Source organism: Mesoplodon mirus (genome assembly GCF_964341445.2).
Source record: "Mesoplodon mirus genome assembly, chromosome: 10".
NCBI lineage: Eukaryota > Metazoa > Chordata > Mammalia > Artiodactyla > Ziphiidae > Mesoplodon > Mesoplodon mirus.
Window position 1 is genome coordinate 76,637,128 of NC_138986.1, and position 16,480 is coordinate 76,653,607.

The 16,480-nt window shown below is 43.4% G+C and overlaps 1 long non-coding RNA gene across 1 annotated transcript in view; it reads right to left on the reverse strand.

Moving 5' to 3' along the window:
• Window positions 1-16,480, reverse strand: part of LOC309811521 — a 147,770-nt gene that overhangs the window by 56,711 nt on the left and 74,579 nt on the right. Inside the window, exon 2 of the long non-coding RNA XR_016039682.1 lies at window positions 6,127-6,241. This is a non-coding gene — a long non-coding RNA (uncharacterized lncRNA). The remainder of the gene's footprint in view (window positions 1-6,126; window positions 6,242-16,480) is intronic.

A 16,480-nucleotide genomic window follows, 5' to 3' on the forward strand; every position in this document is an offset into this window, starting at 1 on the left:
TCCCTTGGCTTCTCTTCTGCCTTAGCGGGGTCCATTTTCAACAATGTGATTCCCTGAGGGTTGTGGATTAGCTGACCTGGGCAGCCTTACCCTGCCGGCCCGCCCTCCCCAGGTGTGCCTCGTTGAGGTCAATATAAACAGCGCTCCAGGCAGCAATAGCCCCTGAAGCTGTGCCTGACTCCATATTCTCTGCCCCGTCAGCAGTCTCGGGGCTGTGCTGGTGGGAGGGAGTGAGGGGCCACAGCATTGTGGGTGGCCCGGTGTGAGTGGGGTTCTGCTGGCCTTTCTGCAGGAGTTGCCAGGCTGCTGCCTGTAAAGAAGAGGTTGTGTCACCCATACCTTCCGCTGGAATTTCTCTCCGGACAGAGGTGAGGAAGGAAAAAAGCAGTGGGGTCCGGGACAAGAGGGGTATCTCAGGCAGGGCAATTGAAAGCTTCTGGAAGAGCGCCCGGGGCCAGGACCACCCTGGCTGGCCTCCAGGCACCAAGTTGGCCTGCGTGCTGTCGCTGGTGTGGCTCCACGGTCCTTCCTCTAGGCTTTCAAGCCCTTGTACATATTCAGGTGTTTTACCTGGAAAGGGTGGGAACAGTTCAGGAGCAGCTGGCCTGGGGCTCAGCTCACGTTTACTCACAGATGCCTCGGCACGGTCCCCCAGCTTTGCAATGAGGACGCTCCTTGCATGGGGGGAGGGTTGATGGCTGTATGGGAGATGGTTCCCCACCTCTGACCAATTTCAGAATTGTTTACCACTGGAGCAAGTGCCCTGATAGGGTTTTCCTCTGTATAACTCTTGGGTTCAGGTTTTTTTTTTTCTTTTATGGTTCAAGTTAGACTTTATTCCTCTTTTATGTATTTATAGATATAAGCATGGAAATAATTCATTCCTATAAATACATCTGTGTGACGGGAAGAACTTTTTTCTGTTTTATTTTTAAATTTTATTTTTAAAAATTTTGAAATTTAATTTTATTTATTTTTTTATACAGCACGTTATTATTAGTTATGTATTTTATGCATATACATGTACACAGGTCAATCCCAAACTCCCAACTCATCCCACCACCACCACCCCATGGCTTCCCACACTTGGTGCCCATACGTGTGTTCTCTACCTCTGTGTCTCTATTTCTTCCCTGCAAACCAGTTCATCTGTACCATTTGTAGGCTCCACATATATGCATTAATATACAATATTTGTTTTCCTCTTTCTGACTTACTTCATTCTGTATGACAGTCTCTCGATCCATCGATGTCTCTACAAATGACCCAGTTTCATTCCTTTTTATGGCCGAGTAATATTCCATTTCATATATGTACCACATCTTTATCCATTCATCTGTCTGTGGGCATTTAGGTTGCTTCCATTACCTGGCTATTGTAAATAGTGCTGCAACGAACTTTGTGGTGAATGTGCCTTTTTGAAATACGGTTTTCTCTGGGTATATGACCAGAAGTGGGATTGCTGGATCAGATGGTAATTCTATTTCTAGTTTTTTTAAGGAAACTCCATACTCTTCTCCATAGTGACTGTATCAATTTACATTCCCACCAATAGTGGAAGAGGGCTCCTTTTGTCCCCACCCTCCCCAGAATTGGTTGTTTGTAGATTTTCTGATGATGCCGATTCTAACAGGTGTGAGGTGAAACCTCATTGTAGTTTTGATTTGCATTTCTCTGATAATTAGTGCTGTTGAGCAGCTTTTCATGTGCGTCTTGGCCATCTCTGTGTCTCCTTTGAAGAAACGTCTCTTTAGATCTTCTGCCCATTTTTTTGGGTTGTTTGTTTTTATAATATTAAGCTGCATGAGCTGTTTATATATATTGGAGATTAAACCTCTGTCCATTGATTCGTCTGCAATGATTTTCGCCCATTCTGAGGGATGCCTTTTTCCATTCCCGTGTTTTATAACAAAAAAGGAAAGAAAGGAAAACAAGCAGAATACTAATGTGCGTAAAATATGCCTTTTGAAGCGGTCGTTTTGAAATATGGACGTCCTTTGAATATTTTGGTTGATATGTGACCCCAGGATTTGTTTTCAGGGCAGGTGTCATTTACAGGCCAGCAAAGATTTTGAATATCAACTGACCATTAGCGTTGGGATTAAAGCTGCTGTTGTGTGAAACGGCCACAAGGTGGCAGCAGTTCACCCTTACCAAATCTGGTTACTAGGGCAAGAGAGCCTCAGTGGAAGTGGTGTTCTAGATTGGAGTTTAGAAGGGAATGTGCCAGGAGAAAGCCCCTCACGTTTGTCTCACTACTTCTTGTTCGTGTTTTTAATTTAATTTTTTTATTTTTTCTTACAGCAAGTTTGATTACAATGTTTGGATTGTTGTAGGTGTGGAAGATGTGGTTCTTTTACACATATACACATGTCTGTTCTTCCTGGGATCCTTTTCCCATGTACGTTATGACAGAATGTTGAGTAGTCCTCTCTTGGTATTCTGTAGGTCTTTGGTGATAATATATGTCACCTGTGTTTGTAGATGTCTGTTAACCCCGATATCGTAATGAAACCAATCCTCACACCTTTCCTTTGGTGAACCATAAGTTTGTTTAATGAATCTCTGAGTGCCCTTCTCCGTGGAAATATCTGCCCTGGTATCCATTTTTAGGTACCACCTATAAGTGATATGATATGATATGTGTCTTTCACTTTCTGACTTACTACAAGTCACGTGATTACTTCTAGACTCATCTACGGTGCTGCAAATGGCATTGTGTCCTTTTTTCCCTTGGCTTCTCTTCTGCCTTAGCGGGGTCCATTTTCAACAATGTGATTCCCTGAGGGTTGTGGATTAGCTGACCTGGGCAGCCTTACCCTGCCGGCCCGCCCTCCCCAGGTGTGCCTCGTTGAGGTCAATATAAACAGCGCTCCAGGCAGCAATAGCCCCTGAAGCTGTGCCTGACTCCATATTCTCTGCCCCGTCAGCAGTCTCGGGGCTGTGCTGGTGGGAGGGAGTGAGGGGCCACAGCTTTGTGGGTGGCCCGGTGTGAGTGGGGTTCTGCTGGCCTTTTTGCAGGAGTTGCCAGGCTGCCGCCTGTAAAGAAGAGGTTGTGTCACCCATACCTTCCGCTGGAATTTCTCTCCGGACAGAGGTGAGGAAGAAAAAAAGCAGTGGGGTCCGGGACAGGAGGGGTATCTCAGGCAGGGCAATGGAAAGCTTCTGGAAGAGCGCCCGGGGCCAGGACCACCCTGGCTGGCCTGCAGGCACCAAGTTGGCCTGCGTGCTGTCGCTGGTGTGGCTCCACGGTCCTTCCTCTAGGCTTTCAAGCCCTTGTACATATTCAGGTGTTTTACCTGGAAAGGGTGGGAACAGTTCAGCAGCAGCTGGCCTGGGGCTCAGCTCACGTTTACTCACAGATGCCTCGGCATGGTCCCCCAGCTTTGCAATGAGGACGCTCCTTGCGTGGGTGGTGGGTTGATGGCTGTATGGGAGATGGTTCCCCACCTCTGACCAATTTCAGAATTGTTTACCACTGGAGCAAGTGCCCTGATAGGGTTTTCTTCTGTATAACTCGTGGGTTCAGGTTTTTTTTTCTTTTATGGTTCAAGTTAGATTTTATTCCTCTTTTATGTATTTATAGATAGAAGCATGGAAATAATTCATTCCTATAAATACATCTGTGTGACGGGAAGAACTTTTTTCTGTTTTATTTTTAAATTTTATTTTTTAAAATTTTGAAATTTAATTTTATTTATTTTTTTATACAGCACGTTATTATTAGTTATGTATTTTATGCATATATATGTACACAGGTCAATCCCAAACTCCCAACTCATCCCACCACCACCACCCCATGGCTTCCCACCCTTGGTGTCCATACGATTGTTCTCTACCTCTGTGTCTCTATTTCTTCCCTGCAATCTAGTTCATCTGTACCATTTGTAGGCTCCACATATATGCATTAATATACAATATTTGTTTTCCTCTTTCTGACTTACTTCATTCTGTATGACAGTCTCTCGATCCATCATTGTCTCTACAAATGACCCAGTTTCATTCCTTTTTATGGCCGAGTAATATTCCATTTTATATGTACCACATCTTTATCCATTCATCTGTCTGTGGGCATTTAGGTTGCTTCCAATACCTGGCTATTGTAAATAGTGCTGCAACGAACATTGTGGTGAATGTGCCTTTTTGAAATACGGTTTTCTCTGGGTATATGCCCAGAAGTGGCATTGCTGGATCAGATGGTAATTCTATTTCTAGTTTTTTTAAGGAAACTCCATACTGTTCTCCATAGTGACTGTATCAATTTACATTCCCACCAATAGTGGAAGAGGGCTCCTTTTGTCCACACCCTCCCCAGAATTGGTTGTTTGTAGATTTTCTGATGATGCCGATTCTAACAGGTGTGAGGTGAAACCTCATTGTAGTTTTGATTTGCATTTCTCTGATAATTAGTGCTGTTGAGCAGCTTTTCATGTGCGTCTTGGCCATCTCTGTGTCTCCTTTGAAGAAACGTCTCTTTAGATCTTCTGCCCATTTTTTTTTGGGTTGTTTGTTTTTTTAATATTAAGCTGCATGAGCTGTTTATATATATTGGAGATTAAACCTCTGTCCATTGATTCGTCTGCAATGATTTTCGCCCATTCTGAGGGATGCCTTTTTCCATTCCCGTGTTTTTTAACAAAAAAGGAAAGAAAGGAAAAGAAGCAGAACACTAATGTGCGTAAAATATGCCTTTTGAAATGGACGTTTTGAAATATGGACGTCCTTTGAATTTTTTGGTCGATATGTGACCCCAGGATTTGTTTTCAGGGCAGGTGTCATTCACAGGCCTGCAATGATTTTGAATATCAACTGACCATTAGCGTTGGGATTAAAGCTGCTGTTGTGTGAAACGGCCACAAGGTGGCAGCAGTTCACCCTTGCCAAATCTGGTTACTAGGGCAAGAGAGCCTCAGTGGAAGTGGTGTTCTAGATTGGAGTTTAGAATGGAATGTGCCAGGAGAAAGCCCTTCACGTTTGTCTCACTCTTTCTTGTTCGTGTTTTTAATTTAATTTTTTATTTTTTATTACTGCAAGTTTGATTACAATGTTTGGCTTGCTGTAGGTGTGGAAGATGTGGTTCTTTTCCACATATACAAATGACTGTTCTTCCTGGGATCATTTTCCCATGTACGTTATGACAGAATGTTGAGTAGTCCTCTCTTGGTATTCTGTAGGTCTTTGGTGATTATATATGTCACCTGTGTTTGTATATGTCTGTTAACCGCGATATCGTAATGAAACCAATCCTCACACTTTTCGATTGGTGAACCATAAGTTTGTTTAATGAATCTGTGATTGCCCTTCTCCGTGGAAATATCTGCCCTGGTATCCATTTTTAGGTAACACCTATAAGTGATATGATATGATATGTGTCTTTCACTTTCTGACTTACTACAAGTCACGTGATTACTTCTAGACTCATTTACGGTGCTGCAAATGGCATTGTGTCCTTTTTTCCCTTGGCTTCTCTTCTGCCTTAGCGGGGTCCATTTTCAACAATGTGATTCCCTGAGGGTTGTGGATTAGCTGACCTGGGCAGCCTTACCCTGCCGGCCCGCCCTCCCCAGGTGTGCCTCGTTGAGGTCAATATAAACAGCGCTCCAGGCAGCAATAGCCCCTGAAGCTGTGCCTGACTCCATATTCTCTGCCCCGTCAGCAGTCTCGGGGCTGTGCTGGTGGGAGGGAGTGAGGGGCCACAGCTTTGTGGGTGGCCCGGTGTGAGTGGGGTTCTGCTGGCCTTTCTGCAGGAGTTGCCAGGCTGCCGCCTGTAAAGAAGAGGTTGTGTCACCCATACCTTCCGCTGGAATTTCTCTCCGGACAGAGGTGAGGAAGGAAAAAAAGCAGTGGGGGCCGGGACAGGAGGGGTATCTCAGGCAGGGCAATGGAAAGCTTCTGGAAGAGCGCCCGGGGCCAGGACCACCCTGGCTGGCCTGCAGGCAACAAGAGGGCGTGCGTGCTGTCGCTGGTGTGGCTCCATGGTCCTTCCTCTAGGCTTTCAAGCCCTTGTACATATTCAGGTGTTTTACCTGGAAAGGGTGGGAACAGTTCAGCAGCAGCTGGCCTGGGGCTCAGCTCACCTTTACTCACAGATGCCTCGGCACGGTCCCCCAGCTTTGCAATGAGGACGCTCCTTGCGTGGGGTGGGTTGCTGGCTGTATGGGAGATGATTCCCCACCTCTGACCAATTTCAGAATTGTTTACCACTGGAGCAAGTGCCCTGATAGGGTTTTCCTCTGTATAACTCGTGGGTTCAGGATTTTTTTTTTCTTTTATGGTTCAAGTTATATTTTATTCCTCTTTTATGTATTTATAGATATAAGCATGGAAATAATTCATTCCTATAAATAGATCTGTGTGATGGGAAGAACTTTTTTCTGTTTTATTTTTAAATTTTATTTTTTAAAATTTTGAAATTTAATTTTATTTATTTTTTTATACAGCACGTTATTATTAGTTATGTATTTTATGCATATACATGTATACAGGTCCATCCCAAACTCCCAACTCATCCCACCACCGCCACCCCATGGCTTCCCACACTTGGTGTCCATACGTTTGTTCTGTACCTCTGTGTCTCTATTTCTTCCCTGCAAACCAGTTCATCTGTACCATTTTTAGGCTCCACATATATGCATTAATATACAATATTTGTTTTCCTCTTTCTGACGTACTTCATTCTGTATGACAGTCTCTCGATCCATCGATGTCTCTACAAATGACCCAGTTTCATTCCTTTTTATGGCCGAGTAATATTCCATTTTATATATGTACCACATCTTTATCCATTCATCTGTCTGTGGGCATTTAGGTTGCTTCCATTACCTGGCTATTGTAAATAGTGCTGCAACGAACATTGTGGTGAATGTGCCTTTTTGAAATACGGTTTTCTCTGGGTATATGCCCAGAAGTGCGATTGCTGGATCAGATGGTAATTCTATTTCTAGATTTTTTAAGGAAACTCCATACTGTTCTCCATAGTGACTGTATCAATTTACATTCCCACCAATAGTGGAAGAGGGCTCCTTTTGTCCACACCCTCCCCAGAATTGGTTGTTTGTAGATTTTCTGATGATGCCGATTCTAACAGGTGTGAGGTGATACCTCATTGTAGTTTTGATTTGCATTTCTCTAATAATTAGTGCTGTTGAGCAGCTTTTCATGTGCGTCTTGGCCATCTCTGTGTCTCCTTTGAAGAAACGTCTCTTTAGATCTTCTGCCCATTTTTTTTGGGTTGATTGTTTTTTTAATATTAAGCTTCATGAGCTGTTTATATATATTGGAGATTAAACCTCTATCCATTGATTCATCTGCAACGATTTTCGCCCATTCTGAGGGATGCCTTTTTCCATTCCCGTGTTTTTTAACAAAAAAGGAAAGAAAGGAAAAGAAGCAGAACACTAATGTGTGTAAAATATGCCTTTTGAAATGGTCGTTTTGAAATATGGACGTCCTTTGAATTTTTTGGTCGATATGTGACCCCAGGATTTGTTTTCAGGGCAGGTGTCATTTACAGGCCTGCAATGATTTTGAATATCAACTGACCATTAGTGTTGGGATTAAAGCTGCTGTTGTGTGAAACGGCCACAAGGTGGCAGCAGTTCACCCTTACCAAATCTGGTTACTAGGGCAAGAGAGCCTCAGTGGAAGTGGTGTTCTAGATTGGAGTTTAGAATGGAATGTGCCAGGAGAAAGCCCCTCACGTTTGTCTCAGTACTTCTTGTTCGTGTTTTTAATTTAATTTTTTATTTTTTATTACAGCAAGTTTGATTACAATGTTTGGCTTGTTGTAGTTGTGGAAGATGTGGTTCTTTTACACATATACAGATGTCTGTTCTTCCTGGGATCCTTTTCCCATGTACGTTATGACAGAATGTTGAGTAGTCCTCTCTTGGTATTCTATAGGTCTTTGGTGATTATATATGTCACCCGTGATTGTATATGTCTGTTAATCCCGATATCGTAATGAAACCAATCCTCACACCTTTCCATTGGTGAACCATAAGTTTGTTTAATGAATCTGTGATTGCCCTTCTCCGTGGAAATATCTGCCCTGGTATCCATTTTTAGGTAACACCTATAAGTGATATGATATGATATGTGTCTTTCACTTTCTGACTTACTACAAGTCACGTGATTACTTCTAGACTCATCTACGGTGCTGCAAATGGCATTGTGTCCTTTTTTCCCTTGGCTTCTCTTCTGCCTTAGCGGGGTCCATTTTCAACAATGTGATTCCCTGAGGGTTGTGGATTAGCTGACCTGGGCAGCCTTACCCTGCCGGCCCGCCCTCCCCAGGTGTGCCTCGTTGAGGTCAATATAAACAGCGCTCCAGGCAGCAATAGCCCCTGAAGCTGTTCCTGACTCCATATTCTCTGCCCCGTCAGCAGTCTCGGGGCTGTGCTGGTGGAAGGGAATGAGGGGCCACAGCTTTGTGGGTGGCCCGGTGTGAGTGGGGTTCTGCTGGCCTTTCTGCAGGAGTTGCCAGGCTGCCGCCTGTAAAGAAAAGGTTGTGTCACACATACCTTCCGCTGGAATTTCTCTCCGGACAGAGGTGAGGAAGGAAAAAAAGCAGTGGGGGCCGGGACAGGAGGGGTATCTCAGGCAGGGCAATGGAAAGCTTCTGGAAGTGCGCCCGGGGCCAGGACCACCCTGGCTGGCCTGCAGGCACCAAGTTGTCCTGCGTGCTGTCGCTGGTGTGGCTCCACGGTCCTTCCTCTAGGCTTTCAAGCCCTTGTACATATTCAGGTGTTTTACCTGGAAAGGGTGGGAACAGTTCAGCAGCAGCTGGCCTGGGGCTCAGCTCACCTTTACTCACAGATGCCTCGGCACGGTCCCCAAGCTTTGCAATGAGGACGCTCCTTGCATGGGGGGTGGGTTGCTGGCTGTATGGGAGATGATTCCCCACCTCTGACCTATTTCAGAATTGTTTACCACTGGAGCAAGTGCCCTGATAGGGTTTTCCTCTGTATAACTCGTGGGTTCAGGTTTTTTTTTCTTTTATGGTTCAAGTTAGATTTTATTCCTGTTTTATGTATTTATAGATAGAAGCATGGAAATAATTCATTCCTATAAATACATTTGTGTGACGGGAAGAACTTTTTTCTGTTTTATTTTTAAATTTTATTTTTTAAAATTTTGAAATTTAATTTTATTTATTTTTTTTATACAGCACGTTATTATTAGTTATGTATTTTATGCATATACATGTATACAGGTCAATCCCAAACTCCCAACTCATCCCACCACCACCACCCCATGGCTTCCCACCCTTGGTGTCCATACGTTTGTTCTCTACCTCTGTGTCTCTATTTCTTCCCTGCAAACCAGTTCATCTGTACCATTTGTAGGCTCCACATATATGCATTAATATACAATATTTGTTTTCCTCTTTCTGACTTACTTCATTCTGTATGACAGTCTCTCGATCCATCGATGTCTCTACAAATGACCCAGTTTCATTCCTTTTTATGGCCGAGAAATATTCCATTTCATATATGTACCACATCTTTATCCATTCATCTGTCTGTGGGCATTTAGGTTGCTTCCATTACCTGGCTATTGTAAATAGTGCTGCAACGAACATTGTGGTGAATGTGCCTTTTTGATTTACGGTTTTCTCTGGGTATATGCCCAGAAGTGGGATTGCTGGATCAGATGGTAATTCTATTTCTAGATTTTTTAAGGAAACTCCATACTGTTCTCCATAGTGACTGTATCAATTTACATTCCCACCAATAGTGCAAGAGGGCTCCTTTTGTCCACACCCTCCCCAGAATTGGTTGTTTGTAGATTTTCTGATGATGCCGATTCTAACAGTGTGAGGTGAAACCTCATTGTAGTTTTGATTTGCATTTCTCTGATAATTAGTGCTGTTGAGCAGCTTTTCATGTGCGTCTTGGCCATCTCTGTGTCTCCTTTGAAGAAACGTCTCTTTAGATCTTCTGCCCATTTTTTTTGGGTTGTTTGTTTTTTTAATATTAAGCTGCATGAGCTGTTTATATATATTGGAGATTAAACCTCTGTCCATTGATTCGTCTGCAACGATTTTCGCCCATTCTGAGGGATGCCTTTTTCCATTCCCGTTTTTTTAACAAAAAAGGAAAGAAAGGAAAAGAAGCAGAACACTAATGTGCGTAAAATATGCCTTTTGAAACGGTCGTTTTGAAATATGGACGTCCTTTGAATTTTTTGGTCGATATGTGACCCCAGGATTTGTTTTCAGGGCAGGTGTCATTTACAGGCCTGCAATGATTTTGAATATCAACTGACCATTAGCGCTGGGATTAAAGCTGCTGTTGTGTGAAACGGCCACAAGGTGGCAGCAGTTCACCCTTACCATATCTGGTTACTATGACAAGAGAGCCTCAGTGGAAGTGGTGTTCTAGATTGGAGTTTAGAAGGGAATGTGCCAGGAGAAAGCCCCTCACGTTTGTCTCACTACTTCTTGTTCGTGTTTTTAATTTATTTTTTTATTTTTTATTACAGCAAGTTTGATTACAACGTTTGGCTTGTTGTAGGTGTGGAAGATGTGGTTCTTTTACACATATACAGATGTCTGTTCTTCCTGGGATCCTTTTCCCATGTACGTTATGACAGAATGTTGAGTAGTCCTCTCTTGGTATTCTGTAGGTCTTTGGTGATTATATATGTCACCTGTGTTTGTAGATGTCTGTGAACCCCGATATCGTAATGAAACCAATCCTCACACCTTTCCTTTGGTGAACCATAAGTTTGTTTAATGAATCTGTGAATGCCCTTCTCCGTGGAAATATCTGCCCTGGTATCCATTTTTAGGTAACACCTATAAGTGATATGATATGATATGTGTCTTTCACTTTCTGACTTACTACAAGTCACGTGATTACTTCTAGACTCATCTACGGTGCTGCAAATGGCATTGTGTCCATTTTTCCCTTGGCTTCTCTTCTGCCTTAGCGGGGTCCATTTTCAACAATGTGATTCCCTGAGGGTTGTGGATTAGCTGACCTGGGCAGCCTTAACCTGCCGGCCCGCCCTCCCCAGGTGTGCCTCGTTGAGGTCAATATAAACAGCGCTCCAGGCAGCAATAGCCCCTGAAGCTGTGCCTGACTCCATATTCTCTGCCCCATCAGCAGTCTCGGGGCTGTGCTGGTGGGAGGGAGTGAGGTGCCACAGCTTTGTGGGTGGCCCGGTGTGAGTGGGGTTCTGCTGGCCTTTCTGCAGGAGTTGCCAGGCTGCCGCCTGTAAAGAAGAGGTTGTGTCACCCATACCTTCCGCTGGAATTTCTCTCCGGACAGAGGTGAGGAAGGAAAAAAGCAGTGGGGGCCGGGACAGGAGGGGTATCTCAGGCAGGGCAATGGAAAGCTTCTGGAAGAGCGCCCGGGGCCAGGACCACCCTGGCTGGCCTGCAGGCACCAAGTTGGCCTGCGTGCTGTCGCTGGTGTGGCTCCACGGTCCTTCCTCTAGGCTTTCAAGCCCTTGTACATATTCAGGTGTTTTACCTGGAAAGGGTGGGAACAGTTCAGCAGCAGCTGGCCTGGGGCTCAGCTCACGTTTACTCACAGATGCCTCGGCACGGTCCCCCAGCTTTGCAATGAGGACGCTCCTTGCGTGGGGGGTGGGTTGATGGCTGTATGGGAGATGGTTCCCCACCTCTGACCAATTTCAGAATTGTTTAAAACTGGAGCAAGTGCCCTGATAGGGTTTTCTTCTGTATAACTCGTGGGTTCAGGTTTTTTTTTCTTTTATGGTTCAAGTTAGATTTTATTCCTCTTTTATGTATTTGTAGATATAAGCATGGAAATAATTCATTCCTATAAATACATCTGTGTGACGGGAAGAACTTTTTTCTGTTTTATTTTTAAATTTTATTTTTAAAAATTTTGATATTTAATTTTATTTATTTTTTTTATATAGCACGTTATTATTAGTTATGTATTTTATGCATATACATGTACACAGGTCAATCCCAAACTCCGAACTCATCCCACCACCACCACCCCATGGCTTCCCACCCTTGGTGTCCATACGTTTGTTCTCTACCTCTGTGTCTCTATTTCTTCCCTGCAAACCAGTTCATCTGTACCATTTTTAGGCTCCACATATATGCATTAATATACAATATTTGTTTTCCTCTTTCTGACTTACTTCATTCTGTATGACAGTCTCTCGATCCATCGATGTCTCTACAAATGACCCAGTTTCATTCCTTTTTATGGCCGAGTAATAATCCATTTCATATATGTTCCACATCTTTATCCATTCATCTGTCTGTGGGCATTTAGGTTGCTTCCATTACCTGGCTATTGTAAATAGTGCTGCAACGAACTTTGTGGTGAATGTGTCTTTTTGAAATACGGTTTTCTCTGGGTATATACCCAGAAGTGGGATTGCTGGATCAGATGGTAATTCTATTTCTAGTTTTTTTAAGGAAACTCCATACTGTTCTCCATAGTGACTGTATCAATTTACATTCCCACCAATAGTGGAAGAGGGCTCCTTTTGTCCACACCCTCCCCAGAATTGGTTGTTTGTAGATTTTCTGATGATGCCGATTCTAACATTGTGAGGTGAAACCTCATTGTAGTTTTGATTTGCATTTCTCTGATAATTAGTGCTGTTGAGCAGCTTTTCATGTGCGTCTTGGCCATCTCTGTGTCTCCTTTGAAGAAACGTCTCTTTAGATCTTCTGCCCATTTTTTTTGGGTTGTTTGTTTTTTTAATATTAAGCTGCATGAGCTGTTTATATATATTGGAGATTAAACCTCTGTCCATTGATTCATCTGCAACGATTTTCGCCCATTCTGAGGGATGCCTTTTTCCATTCCCGTTTTTTTAACAAAAAAGGAAAGAAAGGAAAAGAAGCAGAACACTAATGTGCGTAAAATATGCCTTTTGAAACGGTCGTTTTGAAATATGGACGTCCTTTGAATTTTTTGGTCGATATGTGACCCCAGGATTTGTTTTCAGGGCAGGTGTCATTTACAGGCCTGCAATGATTTTGAATATCAACTGACCATTAGCGTTGGGATTAAAGCTGCTGTTGTGTGAAACGGCCACAAGGTGGCAGCAGTTCACCCTTACCAAATCTGGATACTAGGGCAAGAGAGCCTCAGTGGAAGTGGTGTTCTAGATTGGAGTTTAGAAGGGAATGTGCCAGGAGAAAGCCCCTCACGTTTGTCTCACTACTTCTTGTTCGTGTTTTTAATTTATTTTTTTTATTTTTTATTACAGCAAGTTTGATTACAACGTTTGGCTTGTTGTAGGTGTGGAAGATGTGGTTCTTTTACACATATACAGATGTCTGTTCTTCCTGGGATCCTTTTCCCATGTACGTTATGACAGAATGTTGAGTAGTCCTCTCTTGGTATTCTGTAGGTCTTTGGTGATTATATATGTCACCTGTGTTTGTAGATGTCTGTGAACCCCGATATCGTAATGAAACCAATCCTCACACCTTTCCTTTGGTGAACCATAAGTTTGTTTAATGAATCTGTGAATGCCCTTCTCCGTGGAAATATCTGCCCTGGTATCCATTTTTAGGTAACACCTATAAGTGATATGATATGATATGTGTCTTTCACTTTCTGACTTACTACAAGTCACGTGATTACTTCTAGACTCATCTACGGTGCTGCAAATGGCATTGTGTCCTTTTTTCCCTTGGCTTCTCTTCTGCTTTAGCGGGGTCCATTTTCAACAATGTGATTCCCTGAGGGTTGTGGATTAGCTGACCTGGGCAGCCTTACCCTGCCGGCCCGCCCTCCCTAGGTGTGCCTCGTTGAGGTCAATATAAACAGCGCTCCAGGCAGCAATAGCCCCTGAAGCTGTGCCTGACTCCATATTCTCTGCCCCATCAGCAGTCTCGGGGCTGTGCTGGTGGGAGTGAGTGAGGGGCCACAGCTTTGTGGGTGGCCCGGTGTGAGTGGGGTTCTGCTGGCCTTTCTGCAAGAGTTGCCAGGCTGCCGCCTGTAAAGAAGAGGTTGTGTCACCCATACCTTCCGCTGGAATTTCTCTCCGGACAGAGGTGAGGAAGGAAAAAAGCAGTGGGGGCCGGGACAGGAGGGGTATCTCAGGCAGGGCAATGGAAAGCTTCTGGAAGAGCGCCCGGGGCCAGGACCACCCTGGCTGGCCTGCAGGCACCAAGTTGGCCTGCGTGCTGTCGCTGGTGTGGCTCCACGGCCCTTCCTGTAGGCTTTCAAGCCCTTGTACATATTCAGGTGTTTTACCTGGAAAGGGTGGGAACAGTTCAGCAGCAGATGGCCTGGGGCTCAGCTCACGTTTACTCACAGATGCCTCGGCACGGTCCCCCAGCTTTGCAATGAGGACGCTCCTTGCGTGGGGGGTGGGATGATGGCTGTATGGGAGATGGTTCCCCACCTCTGACCAATTTCAGAATTGTTTACCACTGGAGCAAGTGCCCTGATAGGGTTTTCCTCTGTATAACTCGTGGGTTCAGGTTTTTTTTTCTTTTATGGTTCAAGTTAGATTTTATTCCTCTTTTATGTATTTGTAGATATAAGCATGGAAATAATTCATTCCTATAAATACATCTGTGTGACGGGAAGAACTTTTTTCTGTTTTATGTTTAAATTTTATTTTTTAAAATTTTGAAATTTAATTTTATTTATTTTTTTTATACAACACGTTATTATTAGTTATGTATTTTATGCATATACATGTACACAGGTCAATCCCAAACTCCCAACTCATCCCACCACCACCACCCCATGGCTTCCCACATGGTGTCCATACGTTTGTTCTCTACCTCTGTGTCTCTATTTCTTCCCTGCAAACCAGTTCATCTGTACCATTTGTAGGCTCCACATATATGCATTAATATACAATATTTGTTTTCCTCTTTCTGACTTACTTCATTCTGTATGACAGTCTCTCGATCCATCGATGTCTCTACAAATAACCCAGTTTCATTCCTTTTTATGGCCGAGTAATATTCCATTTCATATATGTACCACATCTTTATCCATTCATCTGTCTGTGGGCATTTAGGTTGCTTCCATTACCTGGCTATTGTAAATAGTGCTGCAACGAACATTGTGGTGAATGTGCCTTTTTGATTTACGGTTTTCTCTGGGTATATGCCCAGAAGTGGCATTGCTGGATCAGATGGTAATTCTATTTCTAATTTTTTAAAGGAAACTCCATACTGTTCTCCATAGTGACTTTATTAATTTACATTCCCACCAATAGTGGAAGAGGGCTCCTTTTGTCCACACCCTCCCCAGAATTGGTTGTTTGTAGATTTCCTGATGATGCCGATTCTAACAGGTGTGAGGTGAAACCTCATTGTAGTTTTGATTTGCATTTCTCTGATAATTAGTGCTGTTGAGCAGCTTTTCATGTGCGTCTTGGCCATCTCTGTGTCTCCTTTGAAGAAACGTCTCTTTAGATCTTCGGCCCAATTTTTTTTGGGTTGTTTGTTTTTTTAATATTAAGCTGCATGAGCTGTTTATATATATTGGAGATTAAACCTCTGTCCATTGATTCGTCGGCAACGATTTTCGCCCATTCTGAGGGATGCCTTTTTCCATTCCCGTGTTTTTTAACAAAAAAGGAAAGAAAGGAAAAGAAGCAGAACACTAATGTGCGTAAAATATGCCTTTTGAAATGGTCGTTTTTTAATATGGACGTCCTTTGAAATTTTTGGTCGATATGTGACCCCAGGATTTGTTTTCAGGGCAGGTGTCATTTACAGGCCTGCAATGATTTTGAATATCAACTGACCATTAGCGTTGGGATTAAAGCTGCTGTTGTGTGAAACGGCCACAAGGTGGCAGCAGTTCACCCTTACAAAATCTGGTTACTAGGGCAAGAGAGCCTCAGTGGAAGTGGTGTTCTAGATTCGAGTTTAGAATGGAATGTGCCAGGAGAAAGCCCCTCACGTTTGTCTCACTACTTCTTGCTCGTGTTTTTAATTTAATTTTTTATTTTTTTATTACAGCAAGTTTGATTACAATGTTTGGCTTGTTGTAGGTGTGGAAGATGTGGTTCTTTTACACATATACAGAAGTCTGTACTTCCTGGGATCCTTTTCCCATGTACGTTATGACAGAATGTTGAGTAGTCCTCTCTTGGTATTCTGTAGGTCTTTCGTGATTATATATGTCACCTGTGTTTGTAGATGTCTGTTAACCCCGATATCGTAATGAAACCAGTCCTCACACCTTTCCTTTGGTGAACCATAAGTTTGTTTAATGAATCTGTGATTGCCCTTCTCCGTGGAAATATCTGCCCTGGTATCCATTTTTAGGTAACACCTATAAGTGTTATGATAGGATATGTGTCTTTCACTTTCTGACTTACTACAAGTCACGTGATTACTTCTAGACTCATCTACGGTGCTGCAAATGGCATTGTGTCCTTTTTTCCCTTGGCTTCTCTTCTGCCTTAGCGGGGTCCATTTTCAACAATGTGATTCCCTGAGGGTTGTGGATTAGCTGACCTGGGCAGCCTTACCCTGCCGGCCTGCCCTCCCCAGGTG